The following is a 19,067-nucleotide window of genomic DNA, read 5'->3' on the forward strand; positions in this document are numbered from 1 at the left end:
AATTCCTTTCATTCTGAAAGAAAAATTGCAACAAATTTGGAAAGTGCTACACCTGAGATTGCCTGCACTTTTTTTCCACGGCATAGTTTAGTCACTGATTACAAACTCTTGGTTAGTGTCACACAACGCTGAGAAGTAGAATAGAAAACTAAAGTTTCGTAGGACAATTTTTTCGGCCAGCTTTTACTCTGAGCTTGACCAAAAATGTATTCATCTTTTGAGAAACAAGTAACAAAACAGGAAATAAACTTTAAGATTAATTAATTCGTTGGAAATGCTTTAAATGAGATTAACATACTATACTGTGAAAAATACTGGAGGAAAATTGATCAGATTTTTCTTTTTCAAAGTAACTTTTGCTTCTATTTATACTTTATCTTATTTTTATCATAGGCCAAATTGAATAATCCGGTTCTTTACTGACAACTACTGTCATTTCGCAGTACATTAGACTAATTGAAAAGTCTCCAACATTTCCTAATCAACATGGCACTTTGCAGTGAGCCCACATAGCGACAAGCACATTGCGAAAAAAATGCACCATACTGAATAACTTTTGATGTTATGATGGGATCTTCACGTTCTAGGACGTCAAATATGCTAATTAATAAGTTCGGACGATATTTTTAGTTAGGAAATCAAAGATTGAAGAACACTTTTTCTGAAAAAAAAACGTATCTTTTTTTCGTCGGGTTTAGGTTTTTGATCGCCAAAATATAAGGGGCTGCCAATCTCTGGAAAATGGGATCCCAATAGTTTGGTTTGGAGAGTAGACCAAATTTTGAACTCCTTAACATTAAATTAAGTTTCACGTATTTCACCGTATCTCGAGAACTTTCCAAAGAAATAGAAAAAAGAATTTGCACACAATTACAAAATTTGCTTATCTGAAACTAATCGTATGCAAAAAAATAAGATTATTTTGAATTTTTAATTAACTTAATAATAGTGGAGAAACATCAAAATGGAAAATTTTTACGTCATTTAAAGGAACGTAATTTTACGTTCAACGTAATAAACGTAATAAAATACAAAGTTTGAGCGAAATCAATCAAATAGTTCCAGAGGAATCAAATTTTAAAAATATTAATTTTTAATTATTTTATATAATGTTAAAAATACTACTTTTTTAACATTTGAACATCTTTCTAATTATGAGGAGGGTGGTTATGATAAACGTAAATATCCTCTTATTATAATATTAATCACCACAAATGATATTACATTCATTTATATTCAATTAGTTTTACCAGCAATTTCTCATATTTTAATAAATTCTTATGCTCTAACAATCGTTCTTTGTTTTCTACAAATTTTACGAAAATCCCAAGCGCATATGCCAACATATGAGAAAAAATATATATCTATTTTAAACAAAGCTATTGTAATAAAATAATTTTTTAATCAAGAAGAATACTTACAGTTTTAAATAACTTTCAAAAACACTTAAGCATGCGATTTCTAAATAATTAAATACTTTCCCCCCTTTAAAACATTTAATAAGTGTTCAAAGATATAAATACAATAAATGCGCAATTTAATTAATTTTGTCTTTGTGCTTTAAGACAATACCAATGAAAGCTGATCAATATGAGCATTCATTTTAAAAAAGAATTTTCCTAAAAGCGAGAGCACTTATTTTTCTAAAAGTGTTAAAGAAAGGAAAAATTTGCAATTTACCTGTTCTCCCTCTATTTTTAATTCAAGCATTCTTTTTACTTTCAAAAAATTTTCATTTAGAAGTAAAAAAGAAGTCTTAAGCGAGTGGTCATTAAAATAAAGTGAATTATTAATTTCTACTTAACTTAGTTTTAAGCAATTTCATCTAAAACGTTTTTTGGTCGGATATTAAAAAACGAAAGAATATATATATATTTGTATGTATATATATATATATATATATATATATATATATATATATATATATATATATATATATATATATATATATATATATATATATATATATATATATATATATATATATATATATATATATATATATATATATATATATATAATACAAGAAAACACTAAGAAAGTTAAGAAAAACAATAAGTTTCATTTAGCGCTCTTAAGCTGCAAGTAAAGAGTACTCATTAGATAAGTTCAAAATGAAGAATAAAACAAAGAAAAATTATAGACACATCTATAATTTTCCTTTGTTTTATTCTTCATTTTGAACTTATATATATATATATATATATATATATATATATATATATATACGCACATCCATTTCGGGCCCATCCTTGGTAACTAGCAAATCAATGCACAGCATAACAAATCATTTCACTTATGCAGTAAGAACGGCACTTTAATGCAAAACCCCTCTAGTTCACTCAATTTGCACTTTTGTTTTCATATTTTGTAATCTGGAAATCTTGTTGCGAAAATATTTTTAAATCATTCTTGAAAAATTTCCCGTTCATGTAAGTACATCTGATTTCGCTACTCGCTTTATAGTTTTTGTTTCATACTGTTTTTTCTTTTTTTATTATTTTATTTTCTGTTGTTACGTGTTATTTTTACTTATTGTGTTCTATTTTATTTGTTGTAATTTTTGTAAAAAAATTTTTTGAGTGCTTCTCACACTATTGTATTAATATATTTTGCTTTGGCTATATTGATACAATATCAGAAAACACTCTTTTTTGCGGATATAATCGTGTGGGCTGATGAAAAGATTATATCTTTTTTTTCCCGCTTTAAAAAAAAAAAAATTCATCCTTTTTTTTCTTATTTTTTTTTAATCAGTTGTTTGTTATTTTTTTAATTATTATTCCCCCCCCCCCATTTTTTTTCATGTGTCTATAGTTTTCCTTCGTTTTATCTTCATTTTAATATATATATATATATATATATATATATATATATATATATATATATATATATATATATATATATATATATATAGCTGTATGACAGGTAACTGTTGAATGATCCATTCCTCAAAATAAATCCGGTATTGAGTTTACGTCTTCTCAGATTGGGAGTAGAAACTTGACCAAAAGTGCATATTAGAGTAAACACTGGTAGTAAAACCCTTTCATTTCTAGAATCTTTTAATAAGGAATTAGATATTCGTGGTTACCAAGCTTTTTTACACGTATTTTCAAAGCAGAATAAATTGCAGTCTTAATTTTTCATAAGTGAATTAAAAGCTAAATCATAAAGATCTTGCTATTCTATCCAATGAATTTACTGTTCTATACTTCTGTTTCGGGTAATAAACAGTCTTGTGCAATAATTATTTAAATAAATCATGGTAGTCATAGATATTCTAATATCCCCGAGAAAAAACTGCGAATGAAAAGTTTTATTTCCCTATTCCGTACTATTTCCTATTTTTCGTTTTGAGGTAAACGCAACATGAGTGCCTATTGTGTTGCTATTGAATCGATTTTCCTTTTTTTTAATACTCAAAGTCTCCAATATATCTTGAACTAGGGCAATTCGTAAGATTTATTTATTGATATAATAAACAAGGAATGTATAAAAATGTGAGCGGTGGGAATGTTTTTTAACATAATAAATGGTTAAAAGTAGAAATTTTACTCATTTTTACTTATTTATTTATTCTTTATCCCTCAGTGACATTTTTATAATCGAATTAGTAGTTTATTTATTTTTAAATCCTTAGAATTTAATCGTTTAATATTACTTTCTTAATGTTAGTGAACGAATAAAGGCGAATTAGTGAAGGGAAGAAATTAATGTATTTAAATTCAAGGACTTTTTGCTTTCTCAGTGTAAGTGAACGAATAAAAACGAATAAGCAAAGTGAACGAAATTAAATCAGTTAAATTTAGGGATTTTTTCCTTTCTCAGTGTTAGAGAACGAATAAAAACGAATAAGGGAAGTGAACGAAATTAAATCATTAAAATTCAAGGACTTTTCACTTTCTCAGTGTTAGTGAGTGAATAAAAGCAAATTAGTGAAGTGAACGAAATTAATGCATTTAAATTCAAGGACTTTTTGCTTCCTCAGTGTAAGTGAACGAATAAAAACGAATATGCAAAGTGAACGAAATTAAATCAGTTAAATTTAGGGATTTTTTGCTTTCTCAGTGTTAGAGAACGAATAAAAACGAATAAGTGAAGTGAACGAAATTAAATCATTAAAATTCAAGGACTTTTCACTTTCTCAGTGTTAGTGAGTGAATAAAAGCAAATTAGTGAAGTGAACGAAATTAATGCATTTAAATTCAAGGACTTTTTGCTTCCTCAGTGTAAGTGAACGAATAAAAACGAATAAGCAAAGTGAACGAAATTAAATCAGTTAAATTTAGGGATTTTTTGCTTTCTCAGTGTTAGAGAACGAATAAAAACGAATAAGTGAATGAAATTAATTCATTAAAATTCAAGGACTTTTCACTTTTTCAGTGTTAGTGAATGAAATTAAGTCAGTTAAATTCTGGGACTTCTTTTAGGACTTAAGCAAGTAAAAATACTTCTAACATCTATTTAATATATACAATATACATAGTAAGTTCGATTAAAGGCAAAGTAGCTGCCTGACTTAGAAAGATGTTTTCAACTCAAGTCGAGTTTTAAGAAAATCATTTTTAATTTGAAAAAGAAGTTAACTTATTGATTTTTTAGAGTTCATAGTTTAGTTTAACATTTCACTACCATTGTTCCTCGAAACAACTGGGTTCCACAAGAAATAAGGAAACTACACGAGTTTGTCATATAAAAGAGAAATTTCGTCCAATGCTTCAACAATTCAGGAAATAAGGAAATAAAAACTATGTTGTTGTTGCTGTTGTTTCTAATGCCATTTGCCACACGGGCAAAGCCTGCTTGGTGAAACCGAGCAAATTTAAGGCAGAGTGTGCGATTCTTGTTTTTTCAACAAAAAAAGGCCAAGAATTCGACTTCGCCACACCATACGTCACACCAGTTTATGAGGCGAACCCATTCATACATCCACAGATCGTAATTTTGACCTGAATCAGAGAACGATCGATCTCCAATCCAGTACTCCCAGAGGTATTGATTTATTATGGGAACATGGAGGACTTCTGCGACTCGACAGATTTAACGTGCATCAGTCACTTTCCTACACGGGAAGTCTTCGGCCGGCGAGGTTCGAACCCACAAACTCTCGGACATGGGCCCAGTGCCCTACCGACCAGGCTATCCTGGCCTTAAAAATTATGTAATAAAAGGTGTTCAGCAATCATCGATGTTAGTGCGTATTTTTAGAATTATTGTAAAAAAATTCAATTAATAATTAAAAAAGAAAAACGAAAAAGTGATATGTGATTATGGAATGCAAAAATTAAAAACATCAAAACCTGCTTGATTGCCCAATGAAACTTGAATGTGCTTCAAATAGATCCTATCCCTCTTCTTTCTTTCTAGTAATTAAACAGGTTTTGTTGTTCTCAAGTGTTGAATTTCCCATGTTTTAATTTCAATATAAAACTCCTGTTGTATATATTTTTGACAAAAATTGTAAAAATAAACGGGATGGACCCTTAATTCCTAAAATGGGGGGTGGTTACGGAACAGTCTACAAAAATATTCTCCGGTAGATTTTCGATCTGATCACCTGATTCCTGGCTGGATCCATTCCTCACCCTCACACACCCTGCACATTAGTGTAGAAATTTTATTTCAGAGCACAGTAGTTGCAGAGCATAATTTTGTAACAGTGCCGAGTATATTTTTATTCTTGTAAAATGATCATAAAGATCAATGGACAAAACGCTTGTTCAAAGTTGCAAAACAAACTCATTAAAAATAGAAAGGCAGCGAAATCAGGAGCATTTTAAATCCAATTGAATAGTGCATAGATATTTTACTTTAATATAATAACTATTTCTAATAATTTATAACTTTAAACCTTTTTAGTGATAAGTGGAAATGAGAAGTTAAAGTGTTTCAAACAGCACTTTCATATCATGGCGTGTTTTTGATAAAGAATCATAACTTACTTTACTGCATTAAACCTTGTTTAAGATAATGGTCAAAAAATTTAAAACTAACTCCCAAAGTGTAATTCTTTGGTTTGTGCTGATTAAATGAATACTTCTGATTATTGTTATTAGTTTATTTATCTATGAGTGTGTTGACCATGCTGAATCCTGCCTATCAACTTAAAACGAAGCAATTATTAAAAATTACAACGATAATCGTAGGATAAAAATTAAAATAACAAATAACTTACTATTCGTAAAAGATCAAAAAGGATCATAATCCTGATCAAAAAGGATCGTTAAGGTACTGCAAACCTCTGTGTGGTCACTTTGTTATTTCTTTATCCTACAATCGTGGTCGGTCTCTAAGCAGTACCAATGGTTACAGGGATCAGGAGAGGGTTACAGGGACAGGGATCAGGAAGAATCCTTGCCCTTCAGATATATGTCTAAGTTGAAGAAGTGGCCTCACAAAGTTGACTTCGGATCATCTTCAGGAATGTTTCCCACACCGTCGCCGGTAGCTCATTGTGAAGCTCTAGTCCGACTTAAAATAAAGTACTTAAAATACCTAAATACCTTATCCTACTACACTTTAAAATTTAAATTTATAGGGTATTAATTGAAATAGTTCGCGATTCGGTTTTTTAAGCTCTAGAATAAAGTTTTGTATAGAAGCCACACTATTAAGAATTCCGTATCAAACTACGGTAAAGAGTACCGTTGCTCAGGGTGCCGGTACTTTTACCGTGAAATCTATTTTTACCGATTTTATCTATTTTTATTTGTTATGGAACAAAAAAATTTAAATACCGTAATTTTCGTATTAAAAATTACCTTAAAATCACTGAATGACTCTAATTAAACAAATATTACTGTAAAAACTGTGGAATAATATTTCACGGTAAAAATGAATTTTATGAATGATGCTTCCTATGTGTCGGTACTTTAAAAACTAGCTTGATCCAGAATTTTTGATTGAATTTTTGTTTTAAGCTTACACGTGTAATGTAATAAAAAAAAGAAGTGAATGAATAAGATATTTTTAAATTTTCATAGTTTAGTTTTGTCCAGAAAAAGAAATCTTTTATTTTTCATGTAATGAACAATATATTTATTTTATAAGTAAGCTCTTTTTTACCACAGTTGTGTTTAGTCCTTCAAATTACAAAACAAAATGTTTACTTATAATTTAGATACTAACTTTTTTTTAGAGCTACCTTCTTTCAATGATAAAGTAAATATTAAACAGCAAAATTAATTAATTTTTTTCTTGCTTTTTTTGAACAAATCTTTTTTTTATCATCCAGAAAAGCTTAAGTAGCCGATTTTTCTTTAAGGCCTGCCCTCTTATCTTTTTTTTTTATTGGCAGAAAACATTCTGGTTTTTTGCAACGATAATTTTGTACCTCCAGAGAAAATATGCAATAAAAAATCTTCACACTTTTTTTCATAAATCCATTGTATGATCTAATTTATAAGTGCCAATTGAGAAAACATTTCTAAATCTATTAGTGTAATAAAATATTTTACATATTCTTTTTCAAAAAAAATGTTAAATATGAAAGAAGGGTTATCTAATAAGATTTGTACTTTGATTTAGCACATTTTCTTTTCGAATATTTTTAGTTTATGAATTATTGATGCTATTAATTTTTTGTAAGAATTAAACGTTAGCTAGTACGTTAGTCCAGAGAGAGAACTTACTAAAAGTTTGTTATAAACAACATACTAGTTACGATAAGTCTATAAAAATTAATATAAGATTTTTTGTAGTTTCCTAAGTTTACTTATACTCAACAATTTGTTATAGTTTATATTATGTTCATGTTGCAAACAGTCTTAGTTTTCTTAAAGCCTCAGTGTCTTTTAAAAGCCAACGAATAAATTATTCACTATTAACTCTTAAACGAACACCTAGAATCACAATTCTATTCTGTAACTGGTACAAACATTTAGATTTTAAATCAATCATAACAATTAAAATTTAAATGACCGTTCTAGATATAGATAAGTTGTAAAAAGTCGTATATAAGCTTTAAAAATGCTGTTTCTAAAGTAAAATTTAATTTAAAAATAAAAGGAAAATTTGTGTTGACATTATTATTGTTCTTTATTCTTTTAAGTTAAAATCGAAGGCTGAACCAAGTGCAAGAGGTTGTAGATCCCTAAAATGGCATATACAAGAAGAAACATTAATTCTTCATGATTAGCTTCACGCAGGTTTGGTATGATCATCGATGTAAGCAAGGTTCTCGATGTGTTTCTTCATGAGTCTGCTGATACTGACCTGAAGAACTCTGTTATCTTTAATGTAACTTGCATATTTGATCAATTTCAAATAATTTTGATTTTGTTAATAAAAGGATACATAAATAGAGAAGAAAAGATGTTACCATAATTGTATGATGTTGCTAACTGTTTTGCCCGATATTGCTCCGGTGAAGAAAAAAAAGACACATTATTGTTAAGCATCTTTCAAACTGTACGTAATTCTCGGAAATAAATACTTGTAGTGCTAATGTTACTGTTTAATTACTTTTTTCGAACAAAAAGGATCTGATACAAAAATTCCTTTTTATTTATGTCCTTCTATAAAAATTCTGACTCTTAGTAGAAAATTCATTTTTGCCTATCTCGATATTTTTAGTCATATCTTTATCGAACATATTAAGGAAGAATAATTATTATAGTAAAAATACGATTAAACCCAGTTTTTCTACATTAAATCGTGATAGAAATTCTAATCATAAACCTCAAAGATTATAACTAATGGCACTTATATTGTTACAATCATTTTTGAAGATCAAAACGACCTATTGCATATAAATGTAGCAGAAATATAAAGATATTTAATTGTAGACAAGCGTTCCTTTGCGAATCATATTAAAAATGGTGTGCAAAGAAACAAGCTCGGGGAAAAAAGCACTGCTTTTTTTAATATTTTCGAGACATGCATTTGTACTTGAATTTATTAAAAAAAAGATGACAATACTAAATTTCTAAATCAACGAAATGTAGGTAAAATTATGTAAGTTTTATTTGTAATTTTGCTACTTCTAACGGAAAATGATATGCAAAAAAGATATACTATCGAAATACCAACATCACTGTTTATGCCTGCATTATACAAGATTTTAGATAACACTGGATTACCGTATATTATATAGGAATAAAATAAACCGTAAAAAAAATAATGTCAAAGTTTTATCCTGATATTTGACTTGGAAAGTCTTCAATCTCTGTGAAGCTCTTACAATCCCACACTGGAGTCCTCACGTGAAGTCTGGCATTTTTCCTGAAGGATATTCCGGAAACAACTTTTGTGATCGATTCGTAACTTTTATGCCCGGGCACACTTCCATTCGGGAAACAAGGAAAGAGTACGCCCCTCGGCTTTCTTTGTGTGTAAAAGACCCAACAAAGGATGCTAAAGATCCTTTTGATGAATCGGGATCATCAGATTTCACTGGAGAAGTGATGTTCAAGATGAGATGCTTCTTCTTGGATTTAAACGAGAGTTAGAGTGACTTAAGTGCCGAAGTGAAAGGAGCCGAGTAGAGGGTTAATGTTTGATGTTAAATCATTCACTTCAATTATTTTTCTTTAAGCAAAGCACTCGTTCTTAAAAGAGACACGAAGTTGTTTAAAAAAATTGTTTTTGCATCAGTTAATATGGAGTTGCTAGAGCCGTTAAGTTCTTCGGAATGTAATTAGGTTCGGAATGGATAGTAATTTTTAATTTCTTCTTTTATTGCTCTACAGGTCTTGATGAACTTTTGTTTTCTCTTCAATAGAGTTCCGCATAACTTTTTTCCTAGATTTTGCTTCGAGTTTTTTATTTTCATTTTTTTTCAAATCTTCTTCGAACTGATCCAGACGTCTTAGTTTTGGTGTTATATTCTCTTTTCGTATTATTCGATAATCTTTTTTCCATGATTTTCTGATGGGCTTACCTGCTTCCCTTATTCTTTAGATAAACCTGTCTTATCTACTTTATTCTTTTAACTTTGATAAATCTTATGGTGTTTTTCCCTTTAATTAATTTTTCTATTTCACGGAGCAATCTTTTTCTTCGTGTGTTACTTTCCTTCATCTATCCATAAATTATTCAAAGTTTAAAAATTCTTGATGTTTCATCTTTGGTGTATAAAACCTAATTATCATATCCATACGTCACTATTTTTTTTTAATAACCGTCGTTGAACAGCCGACCCAAATAATTGAGTTTACTGCTATTTTAAAACTCCGCAGCCCTGTAATTTTGAACCCAATCTAGAAGACAAGAGAGCTAATGGATCAAGTATTCGGAGAAATTTGCCTTTGTGGAAGACTTTTTGATGGAACTGGCCATTTTTTTTACATGGAGAGGAAATCCACGAAACCTCCCACGGTCAACCTGACGGTAAGGGGCCTCTAACCCATAATCCGTCTACCACTGAGGATATTTTACGACAGCACTGTGTTCGGTGCAAGTCAGTTGCGGAATTCATATCGACCAGCCATCGCTGGGATTCGAGACCGGTTCACCTAATTGGAGGGCGAACGCTCTATACCCTAGGCCATCACAGCTCAAATGTCACTATTGGCCTTATTAGGGTTTTATATATCTGCAATTTACATTTTCTTGAAATAAATTTACTTTTTATCAATCTATTATTTACAAATGCCGCTTTATTAGCATTTTATATCCTATTTATTTTATTTATGCAGTCAGGAATTTCCCGTTTCGTTACCGAGATAAGTAAAGATCATTTGTAAATTTAAAAGTTTTGTCATCGATTTTCAGATCTTATATTTACCTTCCCTCTTCACTTTAACATAATAATGAATTTCATTTTGGTTCAATTAATCTCTAGACCTATTTCCTATTCGTTTCCCTAATAGGTGTATTGGATTATTTTTTGTTCTAACAATAATTACTATGTCGCCAGTGTGTATAGTGCGGCTTTCAGGAGAACTCCTCCAGACACCCGTCTCGCGTCGTGGCGGGTACTATGGTTACGAGGAAAGTTCACTACGAATAGGGGTGGGGGTTAAAAGTTTTGTCTTAATCTTAACGTAGGTCGTAGTGAGTAAACCAATCGACACCTTCTTTCCTCCATTAAAAATGTGCTCTCGCTTGTTACCATAACAGCAGACAGCCCCAGACTTTCAGTCTGGAGGAGTTCTCCTCAAAGCCGCACTATACACAGATTTGTGCTGACTTCGTGAATATATTTACACTTCGGTCTATTGCGAATTAATGTGATTGTCACTCCATTTTGAGATTCTCACTCCATTTCAAAACAGTGAAGGGGGGTTAGGGAATGAGGTTGTTATCTCTAAGTTCAATCTGGAGGACCGAAGTCTTTCTCTTTGTTTAACTCCCTCTCTCCAACTACTCCGTCTTGAAAACCCTAAAATTAGTTTAGTTTTTAAATACAAATTTCGTTAACGCTTTTCACTTAGATGAAATAGCTATAATTATTTAAAATAATTGTTAAAATCTTTTAGGTTAAAAATCTATATATAGCAGAGCCTCAATGATTCAAATCACTTTAATCCGAAAACTTAATTAAACCAAAGTCAATTTTTAATGCGTGTTTTATGCATGTGTATTAATCTAATTTTTCTTTTGTTTTCTCAATTTCAATAATTGCTACTGCAATTGACATATTAAATCTTCAAGATGAAAAATATCTGTGAACTGTATGACTTTATAGAATAGCCCCAATTAATTACGGATTACAATTATCTTGTAATCAGTAATTAATTAGATCATTCAAGTGAATCAACGAAATCAAATGAAAGTAAAAGATTTTTTAAAAAATGAAAAAAAATATTGTATTCATTATTATATATATCATCATTATTTTTACCTATTTCAATACAATATTTTTATAGTCACATCAAATCCGTCAACTTTCATGTTTTCTGATTCGATATTTTCATTGTCCTAAGGAATTAACAATTGATTTCAGATTTTGAAGCGAAAACTGTTTTTAACTCATTATTACTGTACACAATTTTAAAGATTCTGAGACATTTTCCCGACAGTCTGTTGGCTGTGTGAAAGCTCTATTACCCGACAGGTACTTTAGCTCGATAGCTCATTTACCCGGCAGATACGTTTGCCAGACAGGTTCGTTAAACCAACAACTCATTTGTTTGACATAGCATTTAACATTTTTATGCTATCCAGAATTCAATTCTGGATGGTCCCAAGTCCTTCATTAAGCAGAGGCAAAGGTTCACAACATAAACAGTTACTACATATATATAGTCGTTGAATATTATTTGATTTTATATTATCTTACAACCGTCAGTGAACAGCCGACCCGATTAAGGATTTACTATTACTAATATTCAACTCCGTATCCTTATAATTTTGAACCCAATCCAGAAGACAAAGGAACTGGCAGAAATTTTCTTTCGTGAAAAACTTCTTGAGGAAACTAACTCACATTTAAGTTACATGGAGAGGAAAATCACGAAAACCTCCCGTGTTTAGCTCAATGGAAAGGGTCTCTAACCCTTGATCCGTCTAACAATACGGTCGGTGCAAGTTGGGTGTGGAATGCATGTAGACCAGCCATCGCTGGTTTCGAACCCGGTTCACCTTATTGGAAAGCGAACGCTCTATTCTCTGAGCCATTGCGGCTCATTGAATATCATTTCCTCTTTCTTGCCATAAGTAACACAGCCTTATTTAATAGGTTGAACAGTTGCTAACAAATAATCTTATACTCATTTTCCTTACACGCCACCCTGTGGGGGAACTAAATTGTCGGGAAAATAATTTTCAAGCAAATGTACCAGTAAAAAGGGTATTCGAGTAGTCGGGCAGCCGAGTGTCGGGAAAATGACTGGATTCGATTTTAGCACTTAGGAACAACCACTCTATTTATAGTAACACCATTTGCATTATTACAATCTAAAATTTTGATATTTATTTCACCGTTTCATATGCATATGCACGCTTATGTATTTATTATGAAGTATGAGTTATAAGTCCTTACCAAGTTGAAGAACAGATGGCACAAGTTAGTGAAAAACATGACAAAGATTCATTCGGGTTAACGTCGAGATTCGAACTCGTTATCTCTACTCTGCAAAGCGTTTGACGAAATGATGAAAACGATCAGCCTGTGTGGTCTCAAAACTTGAGAGTTGCGTAATCAAAAATACGATAGAACAATTAACTTATATTTTGTTCTAGCGTAAACCATACAAAATCAACTCTATTTAAGTTACGAATGAAATATTTTAACCTAAATTTCTACCACTGTGCGAAATTTTCAAAAATTTCGGTAAATTGCGAACTGCTATAAAACTACATGCAGATCTGAATAAAAGTTTAAATGGTAATAACATTGCAAAGATCTTATTTAATTAAAACATTTCTTTACGTTTCAACAAAAAAATACTTAGGAAACACCGTTGACCTCTCACAGCAATTTTTATAAACAAATTGTCACTCTGACGAATTAATTAAAAATTTAGTGAAATATTTCAGCATAAATATAGTGGATCATTTTCTCTTCTAGCTACCACGATTTAATTTTAAATAGCGAATACACTTAAAATTAAATGTTTCAAAATTGTTTGATGAAGTTTTCTATCCAAATTAAGAATAGTATTACTGTTGGTTCTTAAAGAAAATTTACAATTTAGTATTAATTCAAGATCGATTTCTTTTTTAAAAAAATTAAATTAGCATTAAAATAATCTACGATTAACATTTATATTTGATGATCAATTCCCTACATTTTATTACATTAATGAATATTTTATAAGGCTTTGATATTTTTACAAACTGTAATAGTTCCTGACAAAAGAAAATTTCATCTAATCTGATATTGTTACTTTTTCTGTCCAGAAAACCATTATATTTTAAAAGAAACGTAAGATACATAGCAACTAAACTTATTCCACAGCAGTATCTCTTATATTTTAGCAAAATAATGAATAAAATACTCTAATAGCGCCATCTAGTAAGCTTGCATCAAACTAAATTGAAGGAAGATATATGTCTTAACTTTTTCGAACGATTATAATTTCACAAAATGACTGCATAGAATATGTATACTCAAACACACAAGGAACAAAATATAAGCCGATTGATAAATTATATTAAAAATACTCCAACTATTTATAATAAACATGAAAAGGCAGGAATGATAAATAATATGCATGTCGTAGGACGTTTGTTTTATTTTAAAGAACACATCAACAATTTCCAATTTTATAATTTTGAATTTAATCGAATATTTAAAATGACCATGCGTTTCTAAGCTATTCTCTGTATTGTGTAAAATTAAAAACGCAACGCTAAATTAACGCTTGATAGCGATCAAATTTTCACTTTTAGGATACATTTCTAATGGTTCGAGGGGGCTAACCTATAACATTAAATGTTAAAAACTGTTAAAAACGTTCTTAGAGATTAAATATTGACAGGATATCATACTCATTCCGAAACTCTATCTATCAAGCCAATAATTTTCTAATGGCTCGTAATAATTGGATAAATCAAAAATAAAAACGCCAATATTCCTTTAATCACAATAAAGCTTTACACTGCTTAACTGTTACCAAATGAATGTAGGAGCCTAATTAAATACATAAATGCTTTAAAATGATGAATGTTATCAAATTACAATTCGATCATCACCTCCCTTTTCATGTAATTTGTCAATGTCTTGCTCAACAGGTACTTGTAATGCCAAAGAGATAATAATCGGGTGATTTAGAAATAGGAGACTATCAACGCCATGATATCCAATTACAAGATTCGAATTTATGCATTGAATCCCTAATAATATTTGAATTGGATGACTGTATAAAGAAGATGATTGGACACATTATACATCATTTCATACTCTTGAAATATCAGGGGGCTACATAAATCCAAACAGAGTATTAAATTAGATGCTATAATCAATATTTAAGAACAAATAATGACACTAATTCAAACATATTTTATTTTTATCTCATAACTGGCTTTGAATAATTGTCTCATTTTGGTCTACAATCAGCACATCATATATATATATATATATATATATATATATATAAAAATTTTTATTTCTAATGGCAAGGCAAAAGGTACAAATAGAAAGATGAATTAAATAACGAATACAAATGTACGTAGGATAACAGAGAAGGAAGACCGAAGTCATTGCCTTAAAAATTCTCTTGCTTCCGAATATCTTGAGGTCTCAGTGTGTCCATGAAGGGCACTACGTAGAAGGAGGTAGTGCCTGCCCAATTTCTCTCCAGATTTACAAAGTGGACAAAAAGGCGTGGTGGAAAGGTCTATGCGGTATAAATGAGCAATAAACTTATATATAAGGTAACTTTTATGCAAATTTCTTTAAAATAAGGGGAACCTTATAAAGTTCATGATGTCTTAAAAAACCATTGCATCAGTCAGCGGGCATATGGAAACCTCTCGAGATAAAATCGACATTCTGCAACTAAGCTGTACTTTTAGCCCGAGCAAGAAAATTAAATAAAATTATCGATCAGTAACCGATTTCATTTTCAAAGTGAAAACTTCAATGTTTTAAACAATATTTCTAAGAATAAACGAAAATTATTCAGCAATTTTATCCCTGTAAAATATTTTTTATGCTACGACTTACATATAACTTCAGAGAAAATTAAGAAAACAAAATAAAAAATCGGTAAAACCTGAAAAACAATAGGATGATTATGATGGACTTTTCAACAGAAATAAAACACACGTATTGCGCAAACCAGAAACAGAAATTTACCGTCAAAAGCCATTTTTTCTCAATGGAGAAGCACATTGCATGTTTTAAACTCTATTCAAAACTTTAAAAAATTTTACCATTCATCATACAGTACAAGCATAAATTACTTTGGAGAAAAAATATAAATAGTCAATAATATCTAGTTAGGAAATTGCATTGCTCCAGCCAACTGATTAACTGGATTGTTCTTGAGACGCCGAGTTCTATAGTCAAATGGTCTACCGCTGAGCTAGGTTCAATTTGATTTATTTTATGTATTTAACAATATCAGGTGCTTTAAAAATCTCGTAAAGTTCAAATTTAAATCTCCTTCTCCAGTTGCGGTTTTCATTTACACCAAGTATACTCCACAAAATCTTTCTCTTAAATATTGAGATACAATTTTCCTCCAATTTTGTCAATGTCCACGCTTCAGAAGATTATGTCAAGACCGGTCAGACAAGAGTTTTAACAAATTTGCTTTTCTACAAAGAAACCTAGATTTAATAAATCTTCGCAACCCATAGGCAGACTTATTATCTAGATAGAGTCGTTTTTCATTTCAAGAGACATTCTGCCATCAATAGTAATAATTGATAATAATAAAGTAAAACACCTTGATGCTTCAAATCTATCAGAATCTATTTTAAGATAGGGGAGTGGCAATCTGTTTCTTAAGAATAACATATATTTTATTTTCTCTATATTTAAAGCTAAACCCATTTGCCTAGCAGCCACCTCAAAGGTGCAAAACCCCCCTTTTAGGGCAAGAAGGAAACCAGCAATTACATCAACATCATCAGAATAAAAAAAATTGCTTCAGCAACACAAATTGTCCATTAACAATTATCTGTCTGTAAAAATTTGTAAGCGACACGACCAACAAATAACTTCAGAAGAAAAAATTAAAAAAATATATATATATATAACTTAAAAAATTTTACAGCTATATAACACCTCTCATCAGTAAATTGTACTCAGAATAAAAAGCGTATCAAATAATGCTATTTATACAACAAAAAAAAGGTTCAGACAAAGAAATCCATATACAAAATAAAAGTGATAAAAAGTCTCAATCGCAAGAATGCTAAAATTTATTCCTCTTTCCAAGTGTGAACCCGGGCTTGAACCGGGGACCTCTCGATCTGCAGTCGAATGCTCCACCACTGAGCTATAATCCCTTGCTGTACAGATTAGGAATAAATAAAATTAAACGTTCCTTATTATTATTAGTTATAAAGGGAAACCATTCATTATATTTGATATATTTATTTTTATCTAAACACACAGTTGCACTCCGACTGTGAAGCGAATTGTATAATAAAATTCATAGGAAAAGAAAACCTCCTACAGGACATAAGAAACTCTTAATTTAAACCTGTATGGAGAGTTCCATTCTTTCATCAAAGGGGGCAGCCAGGATTGAACCGGGGACCTCTCGATCTGCAGTCGAATGCTCTACCACTGAGCTATACCCCCTTGCTGTACAGATTAGCTATAAATAAATTAAAACGCCCCTTCTTATTATTAGTTATAAAGGGAAACCACTCATTATATTTGATATATTTATTCTCCTCTAAACACACAGTTGCACTCCGACTGTGAAGCGAATTGTATAATAAAATTCATAGGAAAAGAAAACTTTCCACAGGATATAAGAAACTCTTAATTTAAACCTGTATGGAGAGTTCCATTCTTTCATCCAAGGGGGCACCCGGGTTTGAACCTGGGACCTCTCGATCTGCAGTCGAATGCTCTACCACTGAGCTATACCCCCTTGCTGTACAGATTAGCTATAAATAAATTAAAACGTCCCTTCTTATTATTAGTTATAAAGGGAAACCACTCATTATATTTGATATATTTATTGTCCTCTAAACACACAGTTGCACTCCGACTGTGAAGAGAATTGTATAATAAAATTCATAGGAAAAGAAAACTTCCTACAGGATATAAGAAACTCTTAATTTAAACCTGTATGGAGAGTTCCATTCTTTCATCCAAGGGGGCACCCGGGTTTGAACCGGGGACCTCTCGATCTGCAGTCGAATGCTCTAACACTGAGCTATACCCCCTTGTCGTACAGATTAGCTATAAATAAATTAAAACGTCCCTTCTTATTATTAGTTATAAAGGGAAACGATTCATTATATTTGATATATTTATTTTCCTCTAAACACACAGTTGCACTCCGACTGTGAAGCGAATTGTATAATAAAATTCATAGGAAAAGAAAACTTCCTACAGGATAAAAGAAACTCTTAATTTAATCCTGTATGGAGAGTTCCATTCTTTCATCCAAGGGGGCACCCGGGTTTGAACCGGGGACCTCTCGATCTGCAGTCGAATGCTCTACCACTGAGCTATGCCCCCTTGCTGTACAGATTAGCTATAAATAAATTAAAACGTCCCTTCTAATTATTAGTTATAAAGGGAAACGATTCATTATATTTGATATATTTATTCTCCTCTAAGCACACAGTTGCACTCCGACTGTGAAGCGAATTGTGTAATAAAATTCATAGGAAAAGAAAACTTCCTTCAGGATATAAGAAACTCCTAATTTAAACCTGTGAGGAGAGTTCCACTCTTTCCTCCAAGGGGGCACCCGGGTTTGAACCGGGGACCTCTCGATCTGCAGTCGAATGCTCTTCCACTGAGCTATACCCCCTTGCTGTACAGATTAGCTATAAATAAATTAAAACGTCCCTTCTTATTATTAGTTATAAAGGGAAACCATTCATTATATTTGATATATTTATTTTCCTCTAAATACACAGTTGCACTCCGACTGTGAAGCGAATTGTGTAATAAAATTCATAGGAAAAGAAAACTTCCTACAGGATATAAGAAACTCTTAATTTAAACCTGTATGGAGAGTTCCATTCTTTCATCCAAGGGGGCACCCGGGTTTGAACCGGGGACCTCTCGATCTGCAGTCGAATGCTCTACCACTGAGCTATACCCCCTTGCTGTACAGATTAGCTTTAAATAAATTAAAACTTCCCTTCTTATTATTAGTTATAAAGGGAACCATTCATTATATTTGATATATTTATTTTCCTCTAAACACACAGTTGCACTCCGACTGTGAAGCGAATTGTATAATAAAATTCAAAGGAAAAGAAAACTTCCTACAAGATATAAGAAACTCTTAATTTAAACCTATAAGGAGAGTTCCATTCTTTTATCAAAGGGGGCACCCAGGATTGAACCGGGGACCTCTCGATCTGCAGTCGAATGCACTACCACTGAGTTATACCCCCTTGCTGTACAGATTAGCTATAAATAAATTAAAACGCCCCTTCTTATTATTAGTTATAAAGGGAAACCATTCATTATATTTGATATATTTATTTTCCTCTAAACACACAGTTGCACTCCGACTGTGAAGCGAATT

General features: G+C 31.1%; 5 non-coding genes across 5 annotated transcripts; all 5 read right to left on the reverse strand.

The window, feature by feature from the left end:
• Positions 1–17,372: 17,372 nt before the first annotated feature.
• Positions 17,373–17,444, reverse strand: TRNAC-GCA (transfer RNA cysteine (anticodon GCA)). The gene has a single exon. It is a non-coding gene; the product is annotated as a tRNA-Cys (tRNA).
• A 226-nt stretch (positions 17,445–17,670) lies between these two features.
• On the reverse strand, positions 17,671–17,742 carry TRNAC-GCA (transfer RNA cysteine (anticodon GCA)). The gene has a single exon. It is a non-coding gene; the product is annotated as a tRNA-Cys (tRNA).
• Positions 17,743–17,968: 226 nt separating this feature from the next.
• On the reverse strand, positions 17,969–18,040 carry TRNAC-GCA (transfer RNA cysteine (anticodon GCA)). Its single transcript has one exon. It is a non-coding gene; the product is annotated as a tRNA-Cys (tRNA).
• Positions 18,041–18,266: 226 nt separating this feature from the next.
• On the reverse strand, positions 18,267–18,338 carry TRNAC-GCA (transfer RNA cysteine (anticodon GCA)). Its single transcript has one exon. It is a non-coding gene; the product is annotated as a tRNA-Cys (tRNA).
• A 226-nt stretch (positions 18,339–18,564) lies between these two features.
• TRNAC-GCA (transfer RNA cysteine (anticodon GCA)) lies at positions 18,565–18,636 on the reverse strand. The gene has a single exon. It is a non-coding gene; the product is annotated as a tRNA-Cys (tRNA).
• Positions 18,637–19,067: the final 431 nt, after the last annotated feature.

The sequence above is a fragment of the Parasteatoda tepidariorum genome, chromosome 10 (genome assembly GCF_982258835.1).
Source record: "Parasteatoda tepidariorum strain Cologne lab strain chromosome 10, Ptep-v5.0, whole genome shotgun sequence".
Taxonomy (NCBI): Eukaryota; Metazoa; Arthropoda; class Arachnida; order Araneae; family Theridiidae; genus Parasteatoda; species Parasteatoda tepidariorum.